At 45.8% G+C, this 27,556-nt stretch overlaps 2 long non-coding RNA genes across 8 annotated transcripts; both read left to right on the top strand.

Moving 5' to 3' along the window:
- The first annotated feature begins 564 nt into the window (after positions 1–564).
- On the top strand, positions 565–5,743 carry LOC102150898 (uncharacterized). Of its 6 annotated transcripts, none has more exons than XR_011433865.1 (6): positions 1,070–1,209; positions 1,711–1,792; positions 2,090–2,339; positions 2,689–2,786; positions 4,012–4,194; positions 4,860–5,743. It is a non-coding gene; the product is annotated as an uncharacterized lncRNA (long non-coding RNA). The 6 variants fall into 6 exon arrangements; XR_011433863.1 differs by having other exon boundaries at positions 2,689–2,791; XR_011433861.1 differs by lacking the exon at positions 2,090–2,339 and having other exon boundaries at positions 565–1,209; positions 2,689–2,791.
- An 11,704-nt stretch (positions 5,744–17,447) lies between these two features.
- On the top strand, positions 17,448–27,444 carry LOC138921346 (uncharacterized). 2 transcript variants are annotated; one of them, XR_011433860.1, is made up of 4 exons: positions 17,448–17,529; positions 24,869–25,559; positions 25,673–25,763; positions 27,032–27,444. It is a non-coding gene; the product is annotated as an uncharacterized lncRNA (long non-coding RNA). The 2 variants fall into 2 exon arrangements; XR_011433859.1 differs by lacking the exons at positions 17,448–17,529; positions 24,869–25,559 and having other exon boundaries at positions 25,665–25,763.
- Positions 27,445–27,556: the final 112 nt, after the last annotated feature.

Genomic DNA, 27,556 nt, shown 5'->3' with positions numbered 1-27,556 from the left:
CTCCCCAACGCCTCAGTACGTAGTTGCACATCCTAGCTGTAAGTCCTTCTACTTCCACCATGTGGGACGCCAACATAGCATGGCTCCATGAGTGATGTGTAGGTCCCTGCCCAGGATCCGAACTGGCAAACTCCAGGCCACCGAAGCTGAGTACACAAACTCAGCTACTACACCACTGGGCCGCCCAGAAACCATAGCTCTTAATCCTAGGGCTGTGTTAGTGGATCAGTGAGGACAAATGACTTCATTTTTTTTTAACAGTTTTTTATTTCCGTTTCTAAAATAGAATAAGATTATCTGTTTTCCCTTTGAAGAAGTGTCATGAGGAATGAATTACTCCAGGTTATTACATGGCAATTTGGAAATTTCCATACCTAACAATACAATCTTATCTGACTTTGCTTGATAACAGAGAAAAAAATGGGTATGCGCAGCATCTGGGCGAGAATGCAGATTCTAGAAGTTGACGGCCCATGTTCATGTCCTGGCTTTGTCACTACTGGTTGAGCAACCATAAATATGTTAATTAAGTTTCCTGTGCCTCAGTTTCCCCAGCCGTAAAGCGGGAAGAACAGGACCTGTCTCATGGGGACGTTGGCAGGATTAAGTGAGTCAGTCTGTGTAATGCTTCGAATAGTGACTGGCAAAGACAAAGTTCTCATAAGTTGTTACTATTATTGCCAATCAGTATATTATTATTGCTTAGACAACTAATAGCAAAGTATAAGTTGTCATTATTATGGCGAAGTGAAGGGAAATGTGGTGTACATTTTTCTCTCACATTAAAGTGGTAAAGAAACCACTGCTCTCCAGATAGGGAATAAAAACAACCAGATCGATTCCTTTAACGTAAATTATTTTCATGCCCTTGTACATGAAGCGTCAGCTGTGCAAGATACTCCTGCTTCATTCAAAGCAAAATATCTCCAAACCTTACAATATTTGAATATAATTTATGTTATTAAAGAAATTTTAAAGCCAGGATCTTGTTGAATCTGCAAGAGAACCGCCTCAGCTGGGTGGTACAGATCTTCTAAAGCCCCAGTTTACGGTGGAGGAAACCGAGAGTCCAGGAGGATGTTTTGAACAAAGATGAACAGAGCTGTTCCCCAGGCCGGTGTTTCTCCACTGTTCCGTTCCGAGAAGCTTCCCAGATCAATGCAGTTTTTGGATTGAGAAAACCCACGGAGAAAACTTGAGCATCTCAAGGTACAAATGCCTCGTAAAGCTGAGGAGGACGCTGTTTCTGTTCGTTCAAGGCTCTCTGTCGTCTTTGAGGTTGGGATATGTGTGTGCTGGGGGGGAGCCGTGGGGGGGGGGTAGATTATTTTTAAGTAACGTTGCTATAGATGAATGATTTTTATAAGCGTCTGTGGTACATGATAGGTTGTTTCCGCGCAATTAACTGTCCGCGGTGAGCAAGGTGTGAGCAACAGCAACATAAATGACAGTTACTGCTTTTCTGTTCTGTGATCGGGGGAAAGAATTTCTCAGCGCACTTTCCTTGACACACGTCCGCCTCTTATTTACATTGAAGGGGTGTGAGTGGGGGGAGCCCAAAGCATTTTCACATTTAAGGAGTTGAGGGGCAGAGGGTTTGAGGTGTCCTAACTGGAGAGGAGACATTTGAAAATGATTGTTCTGTTGCAAAATGCTGCCTGGGGAGCAAGCTCTGTTCCTGTCAGACTTCGCTTTCTTTTTTTTTTCCAGCTTAGAAACCTATTTCCGGATCAAGCAAGCCGCCTGGATGGAAGCAGTGAGAAAATTAATCAGCAAAATCTTCTGAAATTAGGTGTGTTCTACTTAAAAATTCCCTCCCTTTACTCCTGGATGCTGGCAGAGAATAATTATTATTTCCCGTAAACAGCTGGCTCAGGCATCTATTCTGCATGCTGGGGAAAAGAGTATTTAAGAAGAAATAGCCTTGGTGTGTTCTCAAAAGCTTTCTTGGTTAATGACCTCTGTGCTATGTATTTTAAAAAGGAAGACACTGCAGAAGAAACTCACTTAGAGTCTTGATCTATCAAGTGCGTTCTACAAGCGGTTTAGATTTTGGAAGAGAGTGAGAATAAATATATTTACGTTCCAGTTTGCTGTGAATGCTAGTTGCAGATGTGAAGCAGCACGCGCGGCTAAGTTGGCAGAGCACCGAGAACTGGGACTTCAGAGGCTGGAAGAGGCTCAAGTCATCATCCCCCCTCTCCCCGTGAGGGGAAGACTAATCTGTAGTCGTCAGTGGAAAGGAATGCTGCCAGGCGGGAAGCTGGGGCGTGGAGCCACTGTGCTGTAATCGGGCCACGCTGGGCTGGGCTCCAGGGAGATGCTGCTGACCCCAACAGGTGCGCATGCGGGGCTGGCGTGTCTGCCTCTGGAGCCCCCCGTGTGCAGGGGACGTGCGAGAAAGCTGCATCACCTGTCACCTGGGCCTCCCCAAGTCCGGCATTTCAGTGTGCTCACGGGAGGGCTCTTGGGGATAGCCCAGCAGCCAGGAGCGCAGATGCGGACGAGTGACATTCCACTGCATCCACGTCCCCAGAGCAAAGGTGGAGGACATTAGAGATTGCAGTTTGATGCCATTTTTCTCTGCTTATTTTTCCTTGGGGACGTTGCAAATGAGAATAAGCAAAAAAAAGTCAGGGAAAAAAGATATTTTCCAGGGTAACGTTTGTCTTGCTGCTTTGATCGTAGAGGACAGAACGCGAGATGCATGCCTGAAGAATGGAAAGCAGAGGTGAAGGAGCGAAACTCGACATCTGATCACAAAAGGAAACCCCGACGGCTTTCCAGTAACGTGTGTTTTTACATATTGTCCTTTAAATCCTCACCAGCTAATCCTTCTGAGTCCCTAACGGGTTCAGAGTTGTTGGCCCAGTCCACTGGGGCAGCTGGAGCACAGCACTGCGGGCTGGGTGGCCTATACACAACAGACACTGGTTTCTCAGAGTCTGGAGGCTGGGAGTCAAACGTCAAGGTGTCTGCAGATTCAGTGTCTGGGGAGGACCTGTTTCCTGGTTCACAGACGGGGTCTTCTCCCTGTGTCCTCACATGATGGAGAAGAGCGAACTCTGGTTCTTGTAAGGGCACTAATCTCATCACAGGGCCCCACCCTCACGACCTCGTCTAAGTCTAACCACCTCCCAAAGGCCCCCACTTCCTAACGCCATCACCTTGGGGACTAGGGTTCAATCAACATGAATTTTGGGGGAGACAAGCGTTCAGTGTATAGGAGTTAATGACAAAGCCAAGTTTTCTGCCCCCAAAAATGGCCAAAAAGGAAAAAGCAGCCACAAGCCAGGCGAACATGTTGTGTTAAAGCAAAGAGCTTGTAGGTCTTTGAAAACACAGAACAGTGTCCCCCTTTGTTTCCGGGGTGCTGTGGTCATCAGGGAATAGAGTGGCTCTCTACACAGATGTTCTAGAAACCGGTATCTACAGTCTGACTTTTTTTATGGTCCAACAAGAGGGACACGTTCATTGTAGTCTTTATGTAAAAGAACATGTGAATGGAGAGGACTTAGATGAAAGAACAATTTGCAAGGGACACGTCATTCCCAAGCTGTTGGGAGGGTCTCATGATAAAATCTAGGAAGCTAATGGTGATGTCAAGAGGACCAGACTCAACATGAGTGTCCTTCCGACCTTTTCAGGTGAAAGAGTAGATCCTGTGCTTTAAGAGACAACCAAGGCCAATGAAATCAGGGTTAGGGCAGCCACAGAACATACATTAAGAAAATGGAAAGATTCATTGAGCTCTTTGCATTTCATTTGTTCAGTTCACGAAATATCAGAGTGAGTAAAGGCAGCCAGGTCCTTTGTTAGGGATGGCGATGGCTAGTGGAAACCAGGGAGCTGCTCTCTCCAGAGCCTGCGTGAATGAAGATGGAGATTGAAGCGTTTCCTGAAACAGCTTGAAGGAGTGTTGCTTTGCCCTTAAGTAAAAATGAGACACTCAACATCCTCAGAAATGCACCCTGACACTCTTAAAAACCTGGGTGTTGGCCTCTTTTCTAGAATGCAGCATCCATCTTCAAATGCCTAGACAACAAAAAGAGATGCGCGGGCCCCCTGTCCCACTTGCAACATGCTCATCTGAGAGAGAAGTGCCCCCTCAGTCACACTGGAGCTGGCCGTCAGGACACGGCTGCTAGGAGAATGGGGTTTAAATCACGCCCTGGTACCGTGAATGAGAAATAGGTCAGTACTTGTATGATATTGGCAGCTGCACGAATGTCTCTTCTTTCTATGTTGAGGCTCTCCCCAAAGAATGTGGAAGAACCATCCGTGAGAGGTGCACAAAGAAAGAATTGCTTTTTCATCCTAAGGCACTCCGTGGGCATTGATTGTGACAACTCCCCTGTGGGGCATGTAATCATGTATCCGGTTGAGAAAATTAGGAAGCAAGAGAGGAAGTAAATTTCCCCAAGTCCCTGTATTCTGTAAAATCAGAAAGAGAAGCCAGAGGTTGGGGTGCCCTTGAGATCCAAGTACCATTTGAGATGGTGTCTGTGATGGGGTCATTCATGTCCAGCGGGGAATGCTGGCCAAGCGAAGCAGGAACATGACCTCTAAGGGCCCAAGGTCATGCCTCTTCCATGCAAGCTGCCCTGAGAAGTGTGCATGTGGAGGGGGTGCGTTCTGACCCTGACTCCCTCTGTGAAGAGGCTCCCCAACGTCCCTCTTCCCGGGTCCTAATCCCCCTCCATGGCCCAGACACAGCCCACACTCTCCAAGCACAGAACCATGGGAGCCCTCAACATTCTCATTCTTTGTTTAAAATCAGCTTTATGAAAATATGATTGAAATAACATGCATGCACTCATTTAAAGTGTATAATTCAGTGGCTGTTGGTATATTCACAGATGTGTGCTACCATCGCCACCGTCAACTTTAGAACGTTTCTCTACTTCAGAAGGAACCCAGGACCCTTGACTGTCATCGCCTCTCCTCTGGTCTCCCTCTATACCCCTGCCCTCAGCAGCCACGATAGATTTCTCAACTCCAGGCTTTCCTGTGAACAGAATCGTGTTGCAGGTGGCGTTTTGTGACTGGCTTTTTTCACTTGGCATGTTTTCCAGGGTTCATCCGTGTTGTGGCATGTGTCAGTGTTTCATTCCTTTTGATGGATGAACAATATTCCACTGTATGGACAGACTACCTTTGTCTAGCCATTCATCCATTGATGAGCATTTGGCTTGTTTTCAACTTCTGTCTATTAGGAATGATGCTGCTATGAGCATCCGTGTGCAAGTCCTGTGTGGATGTGTGCCTTCACTCCTCCTGGTTGTATACCTAGGAGTGGAATTACTGGGTCTTATGGTAACTTTGTGTTTAATCATTTGAGGAGCTGCTAGACTGTTTTTCAAAGAGCTGTACCATTTTCATCCCTCTAAGTGTGTTCATCCTCCACATCCTGACAGAAGGGTGCACAGTTTCAGCCACACAGAAGGAGTTCTGGGGAGCCAATGCACAGCACGGAGACCATAGTTAGCAATACTGTATTGGGTACTTGACATTTGCTAAGACGGTGGATCTCAATTGTTCTCACCGTACACTCGAAAGAGATCACTATGTGAGGTGATGGATGGATGGATGGATGGATGTGTTAATTAGCTTGATTATGGTAGTTATTTCACGTAATGCGTATGTAAACCAAACCATCAAGTTGTACATTATCTATAGATAGATAGATAGACATAATTCTTATTTGTCAATTATACCTCAATAAACCTTAAAAAAAGTCGGATACCAGCGTTCTTCAATCTCACCTTCCTCCGGTGCACTGAGAGCAGCTCTGAGCAGAGCGCTCCCGGACCCTCAGTTCCGGACTCTGATGCACACCCTTGCTCTGTGCTGACGGGAGGCGAATCCTCGCTGGGTCTTTAGAGCAAAGATGGCTCCGTCAGGGGCTGTGTGGCAGGTTGCCCCCGGCTGGTGCTTCTCAAACTAGAACACACATGAGCATCACCTGGGATCCCGCTAAAAGGCAGATCCTGGGTCTGCAGGCTGGAGTTGGCCGAGAGTCTGCATTGCTCCCAAACATCCAGGAAATGCTGAAGCTGCTGAGTCAGGGAGCGTGATGGAAGGGAAGGAGTGAAGAGTGGGTGGATCGACCACACAGGAACCGCAGAGGAAAGTTCCAGAATAGCAGGTGACTGGGCGCTCATAGGGTCCTGGCTGAGAAGAGCAGGATGAGGGGGACTTCAGAGGAGGTCTCCAGGACTCAAAGAAGGATAAGCTTTAGGAGGGGTGAGAGGTTAAGACAGAGACGTTGGAAAGAGTTGAGGATGGGTTTATAAAGTACGTAAGTGAACAAAACGAGGCAATTATTAGCCTCGGGAAAAATAACACAGAACACAGGAAAGAAACTGTAACCCCAGCACACGCCCTGACCTTGGGAAGGAAAATGTTTTCACAGTTACAATAAAGTACGGCTCTCTCCTGAGTCTGTCTTCGATGGATGCTGACATGGGGACAGAGTGAGAGAGCTGTGGGGGAGGGGACTCAAGGGGCTGCGGCCTCATCCAGAGAAATGAGAATCACCCTGAGGGGAAGTGACACATCCCGAACTCATCACCCAAGACCCAGTGACACAGGCTGGCGGTGAGAATTAGGGGGATAAGTTCCAGCAGAAACAGCGAGAGAGTGAAGGAGACATTGGCTCCGGAACAGAGTCTGGAAGAGAGCAGAGGAAAGGTGCTGCTTTTGAATTGTAAGCTTTTTAAATAACATTTGAGTTTTAAATGATGTGCATTTCTTAATTATGGCAGGAGGAAGGGAACAAGGGAGAACAAGAACCCGCTGGGATGGGAGGCACTTATTCAGCACGGCGGAGGTGAGGATGGGGCCACGGTGGATTCAGGTAACTTTCCTGTCCAAGGTGAGATGTGGAGAGGTAGGAAGCCAGCAAGACAGGGAGGTAGGAACAAAGTAAGCTCCGGGGAACCACCGCCCCAGAGCCTCACGTGCTCTGTGCGCACACGAACGCCCTTTGTCTCATGCCAACTTGCTGAGTTAGTAGGTAATCTCCACTCTCCAGGTTAGAAGACTGAAGACTGGGGGGTTAACTGAGCTATTAGAGGTATTAAAAGTCACACCTGCATTTGACCCAGACCCAGAAGGTTCCGAGGGGTGTGGTGGGCTGGGGCTGCTCCCGGCGCTCAGCCTCACTGGCTTGCTGCCAAAACTGACATTTGCATCAAGAGGGTAAGTTTTGTATATTTTCTCCAGGAAGCCGCCATTCAAGTACAGCTGCCTTTCCTGGTGCATCACTAAACCATCGTTTAAAAAAACAAGCAGGACCCGAGGCTGGCAAGCGGCTTTGAAAACTGATTGAACCTTATTAGCTATTCCCCCTTGTTTGAGTATTTGAGTTCAGTATTTAGGATCTGTTATTTAGGTCTCCCTATTTGGAAAGAAGAGGCCCAAGTTTTGTCTCTAAGCCGGTGGGGTGGGCTGTGCACTGGGCAAGCCTGGAACCCCGAGCCTCACACTGTCGAGCTGAGTCCTCCGGACGTCGGGAGCTGCTCTGGATGTCACACCCTCCGTGCGGCCCCAAGTAGAAGGCTTGGGGCAGTTAGAGAATTATATTGTCATCATCATCATAACTCAGTCACAACGGAGATTGTCGTGATGATGATAAATATTGCAAAAAAAGGCTTTCCGTCTTTGTTTCCCTTTCGTGATTGGGGAAGAATCGGGAAGAATTTTCGTTTTGCAAAAGTGAACCGAGAAGGTTGCATTTTCGAGCAGAAACAGACTCTACAATAAGCTAACAACACAGTAGCAATCATTAAAAGTTACCAGACTAATTAAAATGCCAACTGTCTCACAATAAACAGTAACTACACAACCTCTAGGTGAAGACCCTGGCAGAGGGAAGGGGGGAGAAAGAGGTCATGTGGGAGGCCCCGGTGCGGTGGGCCCCTCTTGACCAGGCGTTGTCAAGAGGGGCTGGACTGGAAAGGACAGCTCAGGTGCCGTTCCAGCGGCGATGCTCAGAGGGAAGGAGGAGGAAATCACATTGCTGGAAGCAGGAATGATCCAGGAAGGAGATCGTCGGTAGGCATCTCCTCCCTGTTTTTAAAAATCTCCTTTCCTTCACTTTCACCAACACTGGGATCGTATCCCTGACTCTCTCTATTTAGCATTATTTTACGAGATGATTGGTCAGGTGGGGCCACAGGAGGAGGCAGAGGAGGGGCTCAGGAAAAACAAAGTTTATTAGACTCATGGGTCCTAGAGGTGGGAGGCCCAGCATGCCACACAGGGCCATGTGGGGAAGCACCAGGGGGTCAGGGGGCAGCAGACAGAGCCTAGGTCGTGGCCTTGCTGGGGTTTCCACTGGAAGAGAAGGTGGGGCGGGGTGAACGGTTTTGGGCTGGCTGGTGTGAATAATGTTGGTGGGCTTTGGGCCATAGAGTGGCCCCTGGTTGCCTGGTACCTGGCCCTGGATGATGGAGGTGGAGGAACATTGCCTCCTGGGATGCACATGCCCGTAGAGGAGGTCTGATTAAGATTGGGTAATTTGCATGTCACATGCTCCAGGCTGGGCCCTTTATGTCTCCAAGTCTCTGCCAGCTCTGGGCTGGCAGTCTTTCCCCAGCCAGAAAGGTTCTCCAAGATGTCAAAATACCGTAACATATAGAACATTAAAAATATATTCCATACACCCCCAACCAAGGGAAATGCCATTCCTCCAGATGGCAGAACTGAGGACAGGAAATAAGACTGTTTAGAAATGCGATAGACAATTTATATTCAGCCTCGCTCTAAAGAAGATTTGGGGTGGATTATAGTGCTGTAACACAGCAGATGAAAGAGATCAGACATCAGTATAAAAAGGATTGTTGTGTTTCCAGGGCTCTGAGCAATTATAGCTTCTCATCTAGCCAGGAGCCAGGGACGCTCTGATGGGTGTGGGGGAATAAGATGGGCAACACGCAAAGGCATTTGGGAAATTCTAGGAGGCGTTGGCCAAGTGGGTTGATATTTCCATCTGACTGGCAGAAAGGCAGTGAGAGGCCCTGTCCTTCCTCCCTCTGCTCTGCCCCACAGGCTTCCACTTCCCCCTCTCGGGGGTTTTTAGGGGCTTCCTGCTTCTGGTGTTGGCTCGTGAGCCACATGTGAGATGCTGTCAACACAATCGCTTTAACCTGGAACAAGGGACCGGAAAATGCCCCCTCTGCTGACCAACAGCATCGTGCTGGGGATTGTTGGCTGTGTGCAGCCAGCCTGGTGTACAGATGAGGCCAAGACTCAGACGACGGCGCGACTCAGGCAAGACGCCAGCTTTGTAAGTAGCAAGGAGGGGCTCTGACCTGGGGTCAGCCTGTGGCAGGAACAGGTTGCCCTTTCCCACACCATGCTCTTCCATATAATTCAAAGTGATAATCAGAGCCAGCAGGCGTGTGGCAGTTACCATCTGTCAGGGACTGTTGTGAGCACATTACTCAGTTCTTACGACACACCCTTGGGGTCAGTGTATCACTATCCCCATTTCACAGATAAGGAAACTGAAGCTCAGGGAGCTCACAGATCCTGCTCCAGGCTGCGCAGGTAGTAGGAGACGTGGGGGTCGTGTTTGCGTGGCAGTCTGTCACGGAGCCCTGAGCTGGTCCGTGGGTCTCAGGGGTTCCGCCTGCCTCTTTCCTTCCCTCCCTCTGAGCATCTCCCGCCTGTCCCGCGTGGCTCCTGCTTTCAACGTGATTCCTCGCCCTGGGAGTTCTGCCATCGTCAGGCGGGTCTCTTTCGGCTGCACGCAAGAGCGGGAATGCTCTGTTCAAAGGCCACCAGAAGTGCTGTTACAACAAGACTAGCGTCATTTCGCTCCGATGCCATTAAATTAATAAAACTCTAGAGCCTGGCCAGTGACGACTGAATTAAACTTCACCAAACGCAGTTCAGTTTTGTAACGAGGTGAGTTGGTGTTCAGATAGATGAGTTTTGGGTGCACATCAGCCGGTTGATCACTTGTCTGCCATATCATGGAAACTGGGATTAAACATTTCCCCACAGAGAATCCAAAACACATGCCAGCTCCATGTCAGGGTCTCTTGTGGGCAAAGGTCAGCTCCCTCTGCTGAAACATTATTGATTAAGTTATGATTGCCACCTGCTGGGTTGCAGTCTGGCCAGGCTGGAATTGGAGCATCTACTTGCCCTGGAGACAGCTAGCCAGGCTAACAGAGATGCTGCAAGAACTTGCTGCAAACCATTTCCCTCCTTGGGCTGCAATCTGGCAATATTTCATACAATTGAGGGGAACACCCCAGGAACCAAAAGCTGAGCTTCTGTGGATGCTCTTTAGAGAAACTCTCACACATGCACAATGAGACACTGACGAGAATACTTGCTGTGGCTTTACTTGTCCTGGAGAGAAACCGGAAATAACTGAAGTGTCCATGGGCAGGGGATTAAAGACTTACTTTTTGGTACATTCATACAATGGAATTTTTTCAGTTGTTAAAATGAGTGAGTTAGAGTTTAATGTATCAAAATGGCCAAATCATGGAAAATATCGAATGAAAAAATGCAAGAAGTATTGCATTTACAGTATCACGACATATAAAAAATTTAGTATACTATTCATGAATGCATATCCTCGCATATAGTAAAAACATCAAAGCATGATTGGGGCTAATTAAACACAAAAATCGTGATGATAGTTATCTTTCAGAAGGGATAAAATAGTGAGAATTGTAGAAGCATATATGGCAGATTTAAACTGTGACTATACTGATTTATTTCTTTAAAATAATAAGAATGGAATAATGATACAAAATATTATTCTTAGTGACACTAGGTGATGAGTGTTCATTATATTGTTCTCTATTTTTTTGCCATGCTTGAAATAGTTTGTGGTATAGAAAGAACTTCCTGTGAACTGAGCATGAGGGCATTCAGTGCAGGAACATGAACACCTGCAAGGAAGGAATGGGAAGAAAAGAAAGAGGCACCCCATAAAACATCCTTGTAGCTGTCCTGGCATCAGCCCAGACAGGACAATGACTTCGCGTGAATCCTGTCTTTGATGTGAGCGGACTTGATATGACAACCTTTCTCTTGAGCAAAATTTACTCCAAAAATAACTCACTTTCCTGAGTTTCTCTTTATAAATGTGGCATTCATATGGACTAGCATTTCAAAGTAAGTCGGATAGAATTGGAAAGAAATACCAAATGAGAGGGGACTTAGAGAGACATCCTCGCTGGGGGGTGCCTGGTTGCAAACCTTTTAATTTTATTACTAATTTAGGATTAATCTGGCTGGTTATGTTATAAGAAAGAAAAAAGCACAGGTGGCTCTGAGTACCTGCCAGGCTTTTGATGGATGGAACTCTTGGCCTGAGTATGTCACCATCCACAGCGGGTGACCACGGCAGGTTCAGCTGATGGCACCTGTTGTATAGTTTACTGCTCAGATTTTCTTCCCTAGCTATTTAAAAATTGCTCGAAACTCCACTTTTTCAATTTTCTTCACATTTAGATGAATTTGGCAAAAGTCAGAGAAACAGTCAGTAGCCAAACAAATGGGGATAATTCAAGCCACAGATGATAAGCTCCCAGTGGGTAAGAAGTGAATATTCATCTGTTCTCCAAAATGTTCCGCACGGCTCAGGAAACATTCTTTGATGCTCATTAGCATGACTCCAAGGATGCATTTAGCCCCTGCAGTGACGGAATTGTTCCTGATAAAGGGAATCAGTCAAACTCACTTTCTTGATGTTCCCTGGTCCTGTCTAGAATGTTTTGATATCTGTCCTATAAGCATCTCCTTACAGTGGGCAACGTATGTTGTTACTGATTATTAGACACCTAGTATCCAAAACAAATGGAGGCCAGGACCTTGTGAAGAGGGTAATTGTACACACAGGCCTAAACGGATATTAGCAGGGTTTCTTTATTAATAATTTTTAATGAGGTTGGTAGCCTACACCTCTGACTCCCCATGTGACATCTCAGCCTACGTACGATGTTGACTCAGCTGTGGCACACCATTCACCTGAGCTCTGGCACCGTGACAGCTTCCTCCTCAGCTCACGTCTTTCCTTTTCGCTTCAGCATCTTCTCCAGCTCGGAGGAGCTGGTTGGTCTCGCACTAGAGCAGACTGGAAGCCAGAGGGATTCGCTTCCTAGGTGAGCTTTCCACCACCGGTGGACAGATGCTCAGACCTCCTGAGGGTCAGGGAAAGGATTCTGGGGGCCGTTCTGCCCGCAGGTGTGGTTTCCTTTTGATTTAATCTGGTTGGATTTTGTAGGACTCTGACACTATGGTTTGATGTTCTTTGTGAGTTTTGGAAATTTTTCAGAAAATTTTCTCTCTTCTTTCTTACTGGGACCCAATACACACTCTTGTCTCTTTGTGCTTCACTCTGAATATTTTTTCTTGACCTATCTTCTGGATCGTTAACTCCCTCCTCAGCTGCTGTTAAATTCACATTGATTTCTTAATTTTGATTACTGTGCCTTTTTGCTCTAGAATTTCCCTTTGTTTCTTTCTTCACAGTTTCCATTTCTTTAACTCTTCTTTTAGCTCCTTAAACATATTAATCCCTACCTGATAGCACCTTCCTCTGAATCCCTAGTTTCTATTGTCCATTGTTTCACATTATTTTTCTGCTTATGTGCTCTATTATTTTTGATTGAGTGCTAGACATCGCATATGAAAGAAAATTAAATCCAATTTGATGCCTAGGATGATATTTCCTTTTTCTAAAGAGATGCACATTGCTTTTGAGAAACGGCTAGGGGCAGTGGAAACCCCGGAACAATCTGAACCATTTGTGGAATTAATAAAACTGCACTTTAGTTCCTGTGAATGCCGGCCTCTTTCTTGTCTCCCTTATTACACAGGTGTAGCTGTTCAGTCTCTTACTTGAAATGCAAAGGAACAATGATCTCCCTAATTCATTTAATTCCATTTTAAAGAAATAACTTTTTTATGTAAAAGCTGAAAGTATTGTTAGAAGAGAAAATTATTGCTATTTCTGTGTATATAACCTGTCAGATTTTCTGTGTTCATACACATTCCATCTATGTAAAAACATATTTTAATTACTTTTTTGGCAAAATTGACAAATTTGCATGGAGAAAATGAATTCCATTAAGCAGTCTAATTCATTTCTAAACTTTGTGTAGCATTTAAATAAAACATTTATTTTTCATGAAGTTATTCTTTTTGCTATTATCTTTTTTCCCTTTAAATATTTGCTAAAGGTTGATTCATTGGTCAACTTTTTGCCCATACCAAATTTGACTGATTATAGCTTCTGCATTGTCAGTGTTCTGTGTAAGCATGATTTCTGAAGAGATAATCCTATTTCCTTTAAGTAACCTATGAAGCTTTCACATTTTCTTTCTTTGGAATTTGATCCTTTTGTTTGTTTTTAGCCAACAAAACTTTACTATGTGTAATTTTCTCAGTTTTCTGTTTCTTTATTTCTTCTAACAACTAATAAAAGGCTCAGAGCAAATAAATGAAAGACAGAGCTTTTATTAATTTCTTAAATGATCCAGGAGAAAGTATTGAACAATTTTGTGAGACAGAAATACAGAGAAAGAAGGAGAGAGGCGGGGGCCGACGGAGAAAAGAGATGGAGGGAGACGGAGGAAGAGCAGGAAAAGGCGAGGAGCTCAACGTCTTGAGTTAAAACTGCTAGATAAAACGTCATCCTTCAACTGAACCAGTTCTGAATACGTCTTTCTCGATATGTATCTCAGGGAAAGTTGAATCACGTGTTGAAATGTTTTTGTGGTCTTTATAAGGACAGCCTCCACCAGCACTGTCACCTGGCTTTATGGTCCCACAAATCTTGCTGCAGTAGCAGCAGATTCAGATGACATGGGCTCTGATGGTTTTGTACCAGGAAAATCTGATAGACATCGTCCTCGCTTCTTCAACGGTGAGTTAGCCACTTTGAAGGGCGGGGAAATCGTGGTATTTCCCTATTTTCCAAGGTCCCATCAGTCTCTGTATCCAAACTCACTGGCTCCTGGATCCACATTCTCCCACAGAAACTTGATGCCCTCCGAAGTGAGCCCCAGGCATTTCTGGACTGCTAGACATGTGCCCATCAGCAGTTCTGGCCAGCTGTCTGCTCAGCTGCTCCGTGGCATCTGTTATTTCTTTGCTCTTTTTGGCTGGCTCTCTCTTTCATTTGGCACCACCCTGCCTGCCAGCGTATCTGCCTCACTCTGGGAGTCCATCCACGGAGAGACCCATGGCCCAGCGGGCACCTGCGTGTCCTGGGGTGGCTGCGTCTCTCCAGCCATCAGGAGACCCAGGATGCCCGAGAGTCCCTGACAAAGAGGGAGGAGCCTCTTTCCTGTTGCTGTAAGTGATACTTTGTGGGTGGATATCAAAGCGGCAAAATAGCTAATATTGGTCGGGTTTAATATACACATGTTTTATAGGTATCGTCACGTTTAATCCTCATTTTAAAAAATCCCATGAAGTAGAAGCTATTGTTGATATTGTCAATTTGAAGACGAGGAAACTGAGGGTCCGGGCGATTATTCAGCTCACCCAAGGTGACACAGAAAGTAGCAGAGCTGTCTACTCCAAACCAGTGTTCTTTGTGTCTGCACTGTTGAACTTTCACCCCCAACGTGTTACAGAGTACAGGACAACACCTCTCTTGCATTCACCTTATGCTCACTGTGAAGTTGCAGGCGTTCGTGAGCTTGGATGGTGAGTTAATGTTAGGGGCAGCCCTCACATGCCTGTTGGTGCAAGCTGATTTGCCTGGAGTGACGGATTTTCCCAGGGCATTCTGTTTGGGAGTCCAGGGAGCTATGAGGATGGAGATGTCCACAGGGTGCCATTTTCTACCTCATCTTATGGACTCCTGTCTGAGCCCTGTGGAGGGAGACCACAGGAGGTTGGATTAGCTGCCCAATGCCCATGGGGAAGGAATGGGGATGAAGGGCATGCTTTCCTTTTTTTTTTTTTTTTTTTTGCTGAGGAAGATTCGTGCTGAGTTAACATCCGTTGCCAATCCTCCTCTTTTTTTTTCTTGAGGAAGATTAGCCCTGAGCTAATATCTATGTCAACCCTACTCTACTTTGTATGTGAGATGTCTCCATAGCATGGCTGATGAGTGGTGTAGGTCTATGCCTGGGATTCAAACCCACAAACTGGGCTGTCCAAGTGGGGCATGCAGAACTTTAACCACTCGGGCACAGGGCAGGCCCCATAGTTTCCTGTTTTGAAGAGAACGTTACGTGGCCTTGAGAATAGAGCGCCCTAAGGGTTGGCAGTGTTGGTGCATCTTGGGAGAACATGTTGGCATAGACAACAATGGTACCACTGACACCTCAGGACCAGGAGCACAGGCAGGACAGGGCACTGTCCTCTCATGGCTTTTACAGCCGCAGCCACCATGGAGAGGTCTGGAGGGGAAGATTCTAGGAAGGCTGGAGAGTTCAGGTGAAGCACCTCAGGGTCTCCTAGAAGTAACCTGAAGCCACTGGAAGCTGAGGGCAAGCCAGCAAAACTCGAGTTATTACTGTTATGTCACCCACATTCATACCTGAAGGCTGGAGAGCTCTGGATAAACTTGAGTGTTAAGACTTTTTATTGAAAGAACTTTTTAAATTTCTACTTACAGCCTCTACCCTCAAATAGGGCACAGGACAAGAACGGGAGCTCAGCTGATGTTCACTGGGTCCCTCCTGACTAACAACTGAAATTTTGGGACCTGGCACAGCTGCCTGTGTTGGTGCCCTTGTCTGCGGGGTGACTTCTCTCTGAAAGGTCCCCGGGGTCCTTCACACAACGGGGCTTCGCATTGACCTGTCCAACCAACGTGCTAACAAGTTCCCCAGACACTGCATTCTAGCGACCGAGGTAACTTCAACTCAAGCTATGCTACCCTCTCAAGTGATAACCGGAAGACTAAGAGAAAGTCAGCAACTTGCTTTATAGTGAGCCCTTCTTCTTGGAATACGGAAAGTTCACGGATGGATAGGTGGAGGGATAGGTGGCTCCTTATTATAGAACCACAAAGGTAGCCTGGATTTGCTAATACGAATGTCCAAACACTGTTCTTACATCAGTGACACCTCGTCATTTATGGTGACAAGACCCGAGTGCTATTTGGTTCCATGGCACCTCTTCCTTTATGAGAGTTGCATCTCATTTTTTTTTAATTAAAATAATTTGTGTGATTACTATAACTTTTTAAATTGATTTATTTTTTTACTGAGGAAGACTGGCCCTGGGCTAGCATCTGTTGCCAATCTTCCTCTTTTTGCTTGAGGAAGATTTGCCCTGAGCTAACATCTGTGCCAATCTTCCTCTGTTTTGTATCCGGGTCACCACCACAGCATGGCCACTGATGAGTGGTGTAGGTCCACACCTGGGAACTCAACCTGGGCCGCTGAAGTAGAGCTCACCGAACTCAACCACAAGGCTATGGAGCCAGCCCCATGATTACTATCACTTTTGCGCCCCCTGAGAAGTTTCAGATACCACGGTCCATTGCACAACTTAGGGATAAAGACTGAAATTTCATTCCAAGTGTGAACAACAAAAAAGAAAATCTGAGGTGTCAAAAAATAACTTGTGATCATCATGGCTTATTTAGACATGGTTAAATCCCTAAATCCATATATTCTAAGCTTTATACTGGTTGCCCAGTCGTGATAAATTTGGCATCATCGCTAATGAATTTTTCTTATTGACATGGATTCTTATTTTAAGGAAAGGAAAATCACCACAGAATACGTTGGTTTTATTCTGAGTGGCTGGCAGAAAGAAAGACTACACAGAGAGTTTGGAGGATCTACCATGACATACCTGTGCCTTGTGGTGCAATCTTCAACAGCAAATGTTGACACTTCTTGTTTGTCATGTTTTACGTTAAGGGCAAATAAAAAATATCGGATTCGGTTTGAATGGCTTGGAAAACACAAGGACCAATGGCGATAGATGTCCATGGGGTGCACCTCTCTACCCCTTTGAGGAGTTTGGTGTATGACCAGGGGCTCTCAAGGTCTCCATCCTTTTTCAGGAGGTAGGACAACTATCCCAAGAGCCTGCTTTCTTGGAAATTCCTCATTTTAGAGTCCCTGCTGTCACCTCCATCGTCTCTATCCATCCCCTGGCATCGTGAGGTAGATAATACTTTAGGAGTGTATCTGTTATTATATTTAAGCACACGGTTTTTATATTAGCTTCCAGCACGCTTCTCTCCCCCAGTAAACTGTCCTTGTGAGCAGGGGCTGTTTTTATTCATTCTATTTTTCTAGCATCTAAACAGAGACCGACAGGTAACATAGAGCCAGCCTTTGCTGAGTGAGTGGATAAATACATGCATGCCTGAACGAATATGTCAACCTCACTTATCCAAGGCGAAATATTTGAAATGGTTCGTGAGAGGTACCCTATTCTTGATACTTGAACCTCTTCAAAGATGCGTGTGCCTTCATTCAGCAAATGTTTACGGAACACTTGCTCACAGGAGCCCAGTGCTGGAAGTTGGAGGCAGAGTGATGGTGGAGCGACCTGAAGTCTTCGGCGTTGGCTTAGGTGAGAGTTATTCACACACCGTGGTCAGGGCAGTGGGTGGCTGGCTGCAAAGTGTGGAGACATGAGTGGATGACGAGAAAATGGAGGAGCAAGTACACCGGGTGCTCTGAATCTGCTTGGACGTGGGCTGGAGATGTGGAGGGGGGCAGTGGCTGCGGAGGGCACGGGGCTGGGAGGGCCGTGTGTTCACTGATTGTCAAGTGGGAGCAGTAGAGCATATTTAAGTACTGATGGGAAGGAGGCAATGAAGAAGAAGTTGAATGTACAGGAAGAAGACAAGAGACGGGAAAAGAGGCAAAGGTGCGTGTGGCGGTGTACTGGGATTTCATGTTCGGCGGTTGCTGACTTTTCACCTGTCCGTTTTCATTTTCCATACGTAACAGGAAGAGGGGTAAATGGCAGAGAGCTAGGGTGGAGCAAGCACAGACTTAGATGTTTTATAATGGTTTCTGTGATGGATAGGAGAATGGAATAGAGTAATTCTGGGTACAAGGACTGGCTTATGGTGAGGGGGACAGAAGTTAAGGGAAAGTCATATAATAGCTTATATTTTCTCAGTGACGTAGAAGAGGTGATGGGAATGAGTGAAGAGAGCTCCCCTGAGGCTGGCAACCACATGCTGATGGTGCTGCCGATCTGTCTGGGTTGGCTGATTTCTCCAGCGGTTCCAAGCAGCCTGTGTGCCTAGGCAGAACAAAGCGGCTAGGTGGTTTGTTCAAGAGTGGGTATTTCAAGTGGATGTGTTGAAAGGACAATGGGCCATAAGAATTTAGGATGTTACCAAGAGTGTGTTCTCGTGGCAATGCCACATTCCTGCTTATATAGGAGGGAAGAAAAGATAAAGGGGACTAAGGCAAGGGATGGAGTGGAAGGTGTACTGACACCCCCAAAAAGGATGAAAAATAGCTCTGTAGTCATCACAGAAGCTGGAAGGACAGGTAGTGGGTCCAGAGCACAGCATTTCCGCAGGTGTATCTGAGTCCATCACATAGTGTGGGAGTGGATGAATGCAGTCACCTGCAGGAGCAGGTGAAGAGATTAAGAAAGGAAGTTAAACTTTTAGATGAGTTATCACATGGAAATCCAGGTCACTCATGATTGCAGCTGAACTTGGAGTGGGAACATGACTACGAAACAGAAGCCTATGCCTTCTACGAATGAGGAGGAGGCATGGGCAGTAGGTATGCAGTGGTGATGGAGAAGTGGGTTGAGCTGTGAGCCACATTGCTAGATGGGCAGAGGAATGACTTCTAGAAGCGAAAACATGAAATGAAATGGACCCAACTTCATGTTTCTTCCTAAAGGAACTAGATGAGTGCTATAGACTGAATTGTATTTCTCTCAAAATGGAAATGTGGAAGCCCTGGCTCCCATTGTGATGGTGTTTGGAGTGTGGCTTTTGGGAGGTGATTAGAGTTAATGAGGTCAGGAGGGTGGGATCCTCAGGACGGGATTAGTGCCCTTATCAGAAGAAAAGAAACCACAGCGCTTGCTCTCTTTCCCTCCCCGACGTGAACACACAGGGAGAAGGCGCTGTCTGAAAGCCAAGAAGAAAGCCTTCATCAGAAACCAGCCCTGACAACACTTTGATCTTGGACTCCCCGTCTCCAGAACGGAGAAAAGTCTGTTGTTTAAGGCACCCAGTCTGTGTCATTTGTTATGTCGGCCCTGGCTGACTAATACAGTGACCAAACAAGCAGTGGCTTCTCCAAGATCATCATTTGCAGAGTTTTAACAAACAACCCAGAGTTTCATAATACCATAGGGACTCCGAGAAGGAGGAGGGAACCCGTGATGCTTAGGTTGTACTTCTGGTGAGCACGCCATGTCCCCTGGAGTTGCTCGTAGAGGTACATGCTCATTCGTTGCACCATCTCTGCTGTATTCATACAGAGCAAGGCGGGAAGAGGGAGGGGAGAGAGCGATCAGGAGAGAAATGTGGAAAACGAGCTAGGAGTCAGAATAACTCGTGCTATTCTCATCTGCACCTTGATTTGCCTTTTCCATCTGTGATGAATAATGATGCTCGCCACCCACCTACTTTGCAGGTTGTTGTGAAAGTGTATTAGATATAATGACTTTGATCCTCTCTGATAAATGGGTCGTGTTTGCACAAAACACCGTATTAGCTCAATCATGGTAAAATTGGCGTTTGCTTTCAGCAAGGCCAGAGCTGTTAACGGTAGAAAAGTCTGCAGGGAATGGATTATGCAATTACGCACCTCTTACCATGCCTGAAAAGAACCCAATTTATGCCTCCAGAAAGGAAGAGGCAGACTCTGGAAACGAATCTCTGAGATGGGGCTGTTCTACTTTTGGACAATGAACGGAGGCACTGAATGGAGTCCTTGCAACTCGGCTTCCTGGAGACGGGGCACTGGGAGGCTGCTTTTACCGTCTGAGGAGGGAGCAGAGAAAGGGCACCAAGCCTTTCTGAACAAGCGCTCTGCTCCTTCTCTAGGCTTTCCTCCTGGAACACAGCTCATGCTGATTGCAGGGGAAACTTAAAGCAGCTTAACTGGCGTCTCCCCCAGCTGCTCAGGTTAAGCCCTATGCAGACACAAAGCTTACAATTATTAGCGTGAAGCTGTCTGAAGAAGCTGCCGCAGAAATGGCCCCTTCCACCTGCCATGATCTCGTGGTGTTCATCCTTCATCAGACCTTTGCATGAAGCCTTCCCTCCTGAAGGTGGTTGTGAATTGCTAGTCGATACCTGGGAAGAAGCACTTCGGCTCACGAGTGCTTACGGCTTCAATCCCCAGCTCACTGGGGTCCTGAGGAGCCTTAGTAAGCGATTCCGATTCATACAGAAGACCTCGCCCTTGTCTTCAAGGAACATGCAATGTATTTGAGAAAACAAATCACACGCAGTGATTGCAAGCTCCTCCCATTTAGATTTTGATTATCTTTGGGTCAAGAAGCATCTTAGTCAGTTCCGGCTACTCTAACAGAACATCACAGACTGGGCGGCTTATAAACCAGACATTTATCTCTTACAGTTCTGGAGGCTGGGGGTCCAAGATCAAGGTGTCGGCAGATTCCGCGTCTGGTGGACCTGCTTCCTGGTTCGTAGATGCCATCTTCTCTCTGTGTCCTCATGCGCAGCGATGGGTGAGGGAGCTCTGCGGGGTGAACCTTTTATAAGAACACTAATGCCATTCATGAGGCTCCGCCCTCATGACCTGATCACCTCCCAAGGCCCCCCTCCTAGTACCATCATGTGGGGGGTAGGTTTCAACATATGAATTTGCAGGGACACAAACACTCAGTCCATAGCAAGGACCAAGTCACAAAGCTTTTAGTATCTCTGGAGGCTAGAGAGTGCATTAGTCAAGGTTTAACCAGAAAAGCAGAACTAGTCGGGATTTGTTCCAGGGAAATGGTTTCCCCAGGGTGGGGCTGCGTCTGTGCCTCTGATGCTGGGGCTTGAAGTCTGCTGTGCAGGTCGTCAGGAGAGAGGATCAGCAGCAGGCTGGGGCCCATCTAGTCTTTTCTTCCCCACCACTTAGCACCTTTTACTTTATGAGATGCTTCTTTTTGTCATATTTATTATTTATTGACTGTCTCCTCCATTAGCATGTAAGCTCCAGGAAATAAGGGATTTTTCTCTCTTCTGTTCGCTGGTGTGTTTACACATTTAGAACAGTGCCTGAAACATTGTGGATGCCCAATAAATATTTGTTGAATGAAGGAATGAACAAACGAATGCATCTGTATCTGTGTTTAATGAGACAACTTTGTTCATAAGCAATGACGTAAAAATAACTGTTGCCTAAATAAAAGATAAAAATAAATCCAATTAAAAGGTGTGAAATATTATTCCAAGGCTACTAGTGGCAGAGATTTAAATATTGTTGAGTATATATTCATACATATGTTGTAGATTTTAATCCTCACAGTACCTCTGTGGGATGGTTTCTAAGCTCTGTTTTATGGATTAGGAAACACAGACTCAAATCATTGATGTATTTACCCCAAACACAAAGTTATAAAGTGGTGGGGCTTAAAGTTGACCCTTCTCTTTGTATTTTCAAAGAGTGAGGTTTTTGTCTAAAGCGGTTAAGCAGGACTTTTTCCTAATGTGAGTGTCTAATTTGTTGAGTTTAAATGTAAAAAAAAAATGGAGCAGGTTTTGATAGCTAATGAAAATCCATTGTCTACAGTGAGTTTTTAATTCTCTAATTGCTGGGATTATGCCTTTTAAATTTCAGATTCAAAAGTCCTTTTGAATTTCATTTTTATCAGAGAATCTTTAAATGATGAAAATATTCAAACTGTTCTCAGAACAGTGTTACGTTTTCTCTCTTACAAACAAAGAAAACATGAAGCCCCGTCTTAAGAAGTCAAGTCAAAAGAAATATTCAAATCGTATTGAGAATCCATAAATAATTCATTAACTTTAATCTTTTTTAAATCATTCTGGCTTTATGGAAATTAAGTAACTACTGAATGTCAAATTGATTCCTATATAATTTACTATAGATTCATTTTTAGTAATTTTTTCATCTTCTGAAAAGTCCATGCCAAAAAATGTGGAAAACACATTTTCCAATAAGTTATATAGAAATAAAATTTGTTTGGATAATTTTTACATTTCGCATTTTCCAGAACAATTTATGCCTGAACTTAGACTCTTGTAAATTGTTAAGAATTGTCTAGGTTATTTACCAAGTCTTAGTGCTTATGGAAAATACTCTTTAACACACTGACTATCTCTTCGGCAGAACAGAGGCAGAGTGCCAGGCACACCCACAAAGACTGCTCATTTAAAGCAAATGTGCTCTGCTAAAAGGTAATCTGAATTATTTTCCTCAGAAATGTTCCAGTTGGCAAACCAAAGAGGTTTGCAAAGCTTGGAAATTGATTGGTCCAAGCATAACAATAGGTAGTCAGAAAACTTAGAGAAAGGACTATTTTGAAGAGAACATTCTGGAAAGTAATGAAAGTAGAAGAAAATATTGGCCTCTGAACAAGGAGATGCAAAAATAAGAAAATTAGTGTTCCCCTGGGGAGACCAGGTGGAATAGTACCATGATGCTCCAGTGTGTTTTTGCTCTGGACCCTCTCCTCACGTGAGCTTTCACTTGGGATCCCAAGAAGTAAAGCACAGATAAGACAGAAAGCTGTTTTTTCCTCTGTCCTTCCCTCCTTCCCTCCTTCCCTCCTTCCTTCTGCTTTTCCCCCGTCCTTCCTTCCTTTTTCCCTTCTTTCTAGAATAAGCCATTTTATATACTCAAGCTTCTGATATTTGCTTAGAGTTCCTCACGTACTGAGTCTCTTGTACGGTGGTCATGCTTATCTTAAGTTAACACACGTGCACGCACATAGACACACACCAGAGAGAAGCTGTAAACTTCCTAACCAACGTCTGACTTAAAGAGTTCAAAACCAGAAATAGAAGCAGAAAGAAAAGACTTACTCTAGTCTGTGGTTCAACCAAAGATAGGTTAATATGGCAGCATGGCAGCGTAAACCCGCTGGGTATCCTCCGATGTGCAAACTTTGGTGTGTAACACGTTCTAGTTTGTAACTCAAGTGTGCGTGTGTTTCAGCTTAGTATGAAAAAGTCAAAATATGTTTTTTAAACATATAAATAAATGACTGAATAAATAAATAAATGGAGAAAAGAGACAAATATTCAAATATTCTTACAGAAGAATTAATTCCGAAGAGCAAATGTGGAAGGAACGAGAGCACAACAGTCACCGTTAGACACTGCAGTCATAACTGCTTCAAGGAGGATATGCTAATGATGCCAAAATCCCAGGGCAAAACTTCAAGGAGAAAGAGAAGAGGGTACCTGTGTGGCCTCAGGCATCTCCCACAGATATCTACCCAATACTGTGGTGGTTTTGACCTATGTCCCCAAATTCTTGGTGTTCCTCCTGCGGGAGGTGGAACCCCATCACTCCCTGAGTGCGTGGTCCTTTGAGTGAATAAAGCATGGAGGGGACGGTAACTCCGCAGCGGAGAGACTGGTCCACACCACCTTCAGCACAGGTGGAGTCAGCACCACCAGCCACGAGCTGAGCGGAGATCCTGGACCCGAAAACTACAGCGTGAAAGGAGGGCTCTGCACCTCTGTGGGGTTCTTCCCCAAACCATCACCTCAGTCTAGTGAGGAAACAGCAGACAAACCCGAACGGAGGGACAGTCTACAGAACCCCTGACCAGTACTCCCCCAAACTGTCAAGGTCATCCCAGACTAGGGAGGTCTGATGAGAAATGTCACAGATGGAAGGAGACACGAGGACTGAGTGCCATGTGGTACCTGGGCAGGTCTCTGGAACATCAAAAGGACGTGACTGGAAAACAACGAAGTCCTAAAGTCTGTAGTTTAGGGGATTGTATAAGTGTCAATTTCTTACTTTTGGTAAATGGACCATAGTTGTATGAAATGTTAACATTATGAGGAAATGTATATATATCTACACACCACATATGTGTATATATATATATATATACACACACACACACACACACCATGGAATATTATTCAGCCTTGAAAAGGAATGAAATTCTGACCCATTCTACAAAGTGAGTAAATATTGAAACGTTACACCTAGTGCAATAAGTCGGTCACAAAAAGACAAATACAGCATGATCCCACTCACATGAGGCCTCTAAAGAAGTCCAAATTCATGGAAACAGAAAGCAGAACGGTGGTTACCAGGGCCTGGGGGACGAGAGATGGGGAGTTAGTGTTTAATGGGTTCAGAGTTTAGGTTTTGCGAGATGAAAAAGTTCCTGTGCGTTTGGTTGACACTACTGCACGGTACTCTTAAAATGGTTGAAATGATAAATTTTATGTGTTTTTACCACACACACAAAAGATTTTTTAAAAGTAGTCTCTCTTCCCAAGGAAACGAATCAACTTAAAAGCAATAACCTAAATCCTTTTGCTTCCCCCCATGCCCCCCGCACCCGCCAAGCTGTATACTGTATAAGATACAGAAATAAAAATCCTAGAGAAAAATTATCCCACGTTGCCAGTAGGAAGAATTGCACATCCTCTGCCCGGAGCTCCTGTCGAGTTTTTTATATTCCAGAATAATGAGAATAGCAGAAAACCCTTTGTCTGTCTCCAGTCCTGCAGCTGCGTATTGTGTTCGGGGCTTTGGGGATTTGTCATTCTCCTCAACAAAGCTGACTGTGCTGTCTCGTCAACAGACGGCACACCTGCGTCACCTATGGTCCTGATGCCTCCCCCAGATTCTTCCTGTTTTCCGTCTGTGCTCCATTGTTCTTATTCCACTGTGGTCCATGCAGCTTTCCGTCTTTGATCCTATTATTCAAGGAGTCCTAAATTCGGTTGTGTTTTTCTTTTTTCATGGGACAGTGTACACTCCGGGATGCCAGCAGCTTCCATCTCTTCTCCTTATGAAACGATGGGAAGGCAGCAACAGCATATAAATAGCCACACGTCGCCGAGGGACCCGACCGCCTGTAGTTGGCCTATCTCAATACAAAGCAGAAAATAGCCCACCTTCCTGTTTTCGCCCAGACATTTGAGTTTTCCAAGCACTCCTTTGGCCTCTCCTGGGGGTCGGCACTGACACTCCCCAGGTGCTCAGACCAGAACGTGGGGTGATCCCGGGGCTGTCAAGTGTCTTCCCTCCACAGCGGGTCGCTCACCGACTCTCCCAGCCTGACCTCCCTGGTGTCCTTGCTCATGCCGTGTCGCCGTCTCACTCTTACCCCTAGCGTCTTGCCGTCACTGGGATAAAGACAACAGCCTCCAACCACCTCCAGTCTCGTGTCCTCACCAGCCCATCCAAACCAACCGTTCTCCTAAGGAGCCAACCATCTTCCTAAACTGAAAATTAGATCTTGTCCATTCATTTCTTACAACATTCCAGTGAGTTCCCATTATCAACAGGACTGGCACGTGACCTACGAACGCCCCACGTGAGCTGGTGATCTGGCAACCCTCAAACCTATTTTCTTTAAAACTGATCCGACGTTTATTTAATGAGGGAGAGAGAAACTGCTGTGTTTTTTAACAAAGATTATCGCTTGTTCTGTATAAAGTAAGAGATTTACCACATGTACTGAAGATTAACTAAATAATCATTTTGTATAGAACTAGCTTTCATTTTGCAGTGTTCTGATATTCAACAAATCATGTGTCACTATTTTCTAGAGCCTTCTTTTTGTCGGGGGGTGGCATGTCCTGCCCTGAAAAACCAGAACAAGGCGTCACAAACATCTTGTTCTGCATGGGCTGAGAACAGGTCAGTCGACATTCATTAAACCATTTTTCCATCAAGGTTGGTGGCTGCTTCATGAGCAGCAGGGTCAACTCGTGTCCCAGTTTTATAAGGTGGGAGATGGAGGAAAGTGGAATTCACAGACAGTCTATCTCCAGTTGATTCCAAAGATGGTTTCCTGGATCCCCGGCTCCCCTGTCCGCCCTGTAATCTGCCCCTAGCTTTTCGGATGAGCCCCCACTTCTCAGTAGGGCACACAGGGTCCTCACCTGTATCTTGCTGTATCCATGTCTTCACGGCTCTTCCCATACCCAGTTTTGTTCTGTGTCCCAGTCATACCATGGAGAGCCGTTGCTGTCCCTGAGCTCTCCCCACCCCACTGCCCGCACGCCCGTGGCTCTGATCTGTCGTGATGAGTCCTGCTCATGTCTTATCCATCCATGGATAAAGGGACCCCACTAAAATTGCATAATTAAGGGATGTTTATTGGGGGGGGCACTGCAGAGCTGGGGGCTCAGGGCTGAGGGAGCCCAGGTATTTGAAGACCGGGGTCGGGGGGCTGGAAAAAGCTACACCACAGAGTGGACATTTGCTAGAGTCTTAAAGGGAAGGCATTCTTTTCTCTAAAAAACAGAGTTTGAGGGGCCGCCCCATGGCTGAGTGGTTAAGTTCAAGTACTCCGCTTCAGTGGCCCAGGTTTTTGCCGGTTCGGATCCTGGGTGTGGACATGGCACAGCTCATCAGGCCATGCTGAGGCGATATCCCACGTGCCACAACCAGAAGGACCCACAACTGGAATATACAACTATGTACTGAGGGGCTTTGCAGGGAAAGAAGAAGGGGGGAAAAAGATTGGCAACAGTTGTTAGCTCAGGTGCCAATCTTAAAAAAAAAAAAACCCAGAGTGTGAAACAAGCTTTAAGAGTCCTTGTAGAAAAGTACCATAAATAATTTGTACGTAGAATCTTTTTTTTTTTTTGCTGAAAATTCCTTTAGAGGTTATGTGTGCTGTATTTACATACCTCCTCTTACTACTTAAAATCCGTCTAGGAGACTCCCCCTTCTCATTCTGTGCCCGTGGTCCCAACAAGTGTTTCCCTGTGCTTCCTCCCATTCAGTCAACACTGGTTCACTCCCTCGCTCCTTTTGGGAGCATCCACATCGTTTTGTATGAAGAAATTCATTAAGATTGATTAAATTTGTTCATAAAAAGAGCTTGATATCCCCTGGGGCAAGTTCATTAAAAGGATCTCTTTGGTTCAATTATGAGTCATTTTTCCCTGTATCCAAAGGCAGCTCCTAAGACGCTCCACCGGCACGGAGGCCTCCTGGGCAGATTTGGAAATCCAGCAGCCAACCTTCAGGGCCTGCACAGCAATTTCTGAATAAAAATAGCACTGTGGGAGAGAGCGCCATATGGCTGTCTGGTGGTGCTCCACTCTCGGCATCAACTGAGTTTCCAAGGACCGACCGGCACAGAAGGTAATTATGTCCTTGCACGTGGCACTGGGACATGTCACGTGGAGCATCTGCGTGAGCTGGGGAGGCAGCGCCCTGTAGATCAGAGTGGATCTGTTCTGTTACCATCCAGTGAAGGATTGTAAACACATCTCCTGAAAGCCGTGGTTTGGGGGATAATAATTCAGATCTGAGTCATTTCTCCTGTACCCCCACCCCTTCCAAAATTAAAGGGAATTCTCCCCTATGAGTTGGTGTTTTCATTCCTGTTTCCATGTCTTGGTCTCTTTCTGCAGAGTAGCTGGGGTGGGACCATTTCCTGGCTACTTCTCAGCTGAGTTCAACAGTAATATCAATAA

Source organism: Equus caballus, chromosome 29 (assembly GCF_041296265.1).
Source record: "Equus caballus isolate H_3958 breed thoroughbred chromosome 29, TB-T2T, whole genome shotgun sequence".
In the NCBI taxonomy this organism is placed as follows: Eukaryota; Metazoa; Chordata; class Mammalia; order Perissodactyla; family Equidae; genus Equus; species Equus caballus.
The sequence above is the reverse complement of the archived record's forward strand: the minus strand, read 5'-3'. Positions and strand labels throughout refer to the sequence as shown.